The sequence below is a fragment of the Pteropus vampyrus genome, unplaced genomic scaffold, assembly GCF_000151845.1.
Source record: "Pteropus vampyrus isolate Shadow unplaced genomic scaffold, Pvam_2.0 Scaffold73, whole genome shotgun sequence".
Lineage (NCBI taxonomy): Eukaryota > Metazoa > Chordata > Mammalia > Chiroptera > Pteropodidae > Pteropus > Pteropus vampyrus.
Genome location: NW_011888854.1, coordinates 677,325 through 678,969, shown reverse-complemented (window position 1 = coordinate 678,969; position 1,645 = coordinate 677,325). Strand labels below are relative to the sequence as shown.

The 1,645-nt window shown below is 36.5% G+C and overlaps 1 pseudogene; it reads right to left on the bottom strand.

Moving 5' to 3' along the window:
• Positions 1 to 924: 924 nt before the first annotated feature.
• LOC111741129 lies at positions 925 to 1,043 on the bottom strand (annotated as a pseudogene).
• Positions 1,044 to 1,645: the final 602 nt, after the last annotated feature.

Below are 1,645 nucleotides of genomic sequence, written 5' to 3'. Positions count from 1 at the left end.
GGAGGAAGAGTGTGGTGTCCTTAGACAGCTCTACTCAACGAGTCAGCATTTTTATGTGGGGACTTTTAGACTATTTTCCTGTGTTTTATTTCATTTATTCATATTTGGGATCAGTGGGAAAAACATAAGCAAATTGTACTTACACATGACCACCATATTATTAAGTATATTTTACAAAGACAAAAGAGGCATTTTTTCCTTCTTTTAAAATAAATGTAAAAACTTGAACTGTCTTCATATACGATATGCTGAGTGTTAAAAAAAATCTATGTATGCATTACATTTATTCAACAAACTTGAAAAAAATTATGTCAGAGTCCAGAAATCTAAAGCATATTGCATACAACATACTAGATGTTTTGCAAACTCTTTACTTAGTTCTTGGGTTTGACCTTAATTTAACTCTAAAATAACTGTTTTGTATATTAATAAATATGCATATTTATACTGGAGGGAATATACATATCATATAACATAAACACAATATTAAATGTCAACAAATATACAAATGAGAAATAATCATCAACTATCACATCTAAACAAATGAAGTTAGTAGATAAAACCACTCCACGGTTATCTCGGCCATCCACTCACAGCTCACGTTCTGCTTCACATGCCAGTATGTTCTGTCTTTCCTTTTGAAATAGTTTGAATAACGTGACCTTTGCACTTCTAAGGCACAATAATGCATTTCAGATGGTTTCACTTTAAGAAAAATTTATGAACTTCCTACCTCATTTTCACTTGATAGTTTTTACTTATTGTACATAGTCATGCTCTTTCCTGTCCATCACTATTCTCACTCCAGACTGACCTACAATATGGGGTCTACTAGGAACAGTTCATTGAAAATTGTATAAATGTTAAGCAATTTTCGTTCAAATGCTTTGGGTACATGTTTTCAAAGAGTGACTTTTTTTTTACCGCCAACAGCACCTGGTCCTCCTAGGAGGTCTCCCATCCAAGTACCAACCAGGCCCGACCCTGCTTAGCTTCCGAGATCAGACGAGATCGGGCCCGTTCAGGGTGGCATGGCCATAGACCAGAGTGACATTTTTAACAAAGATAGACAGTAGGTGATATGTCTATTGTAAAACATTGATAAAAGTAAATACTGAATACTTCTCAAATCGAGAGAAAAAATAAGAGTCAAATAACGTCCAACAATTTTCTCATGGGAAATCTGGACCAAAGAAGCAGCTTCTTTCCACTTTTTGGAAAGACACTCTGAAGGACGGGTGATAGGCAAGCCTTGCACTATAAGCAACATGTAATAGAGGATCATGTCTCTTTTAGTTTCCTCTGCCACTGTCGCTGTTCAGAACAGTTTGTTTATGGGAGGGCTCATTAATGGTTCTTTACAGCTGACCCCTGCTGTAGAGGGTATTACCACTCCACAGGTTTCTATCACACAATTTTCTGGGTATGTCAAAAGCATATGTCAGAGCAGAAAGGGCAGAGATAAACCTTGGGGATTCTAAAGAGTGACACCTGGCTGGAATTCAATTTGTCAGGAAATGTAAGGCTGTGTTGCAAAGCACCACGAAGCTTGGGTTAGCTTAAAATGACTCATTTGCTGGAGTTTAAAATTAACTCTAAGGACCTCTGTGACAGTGTTCAAACTCTATACAAATATAATGCTGAA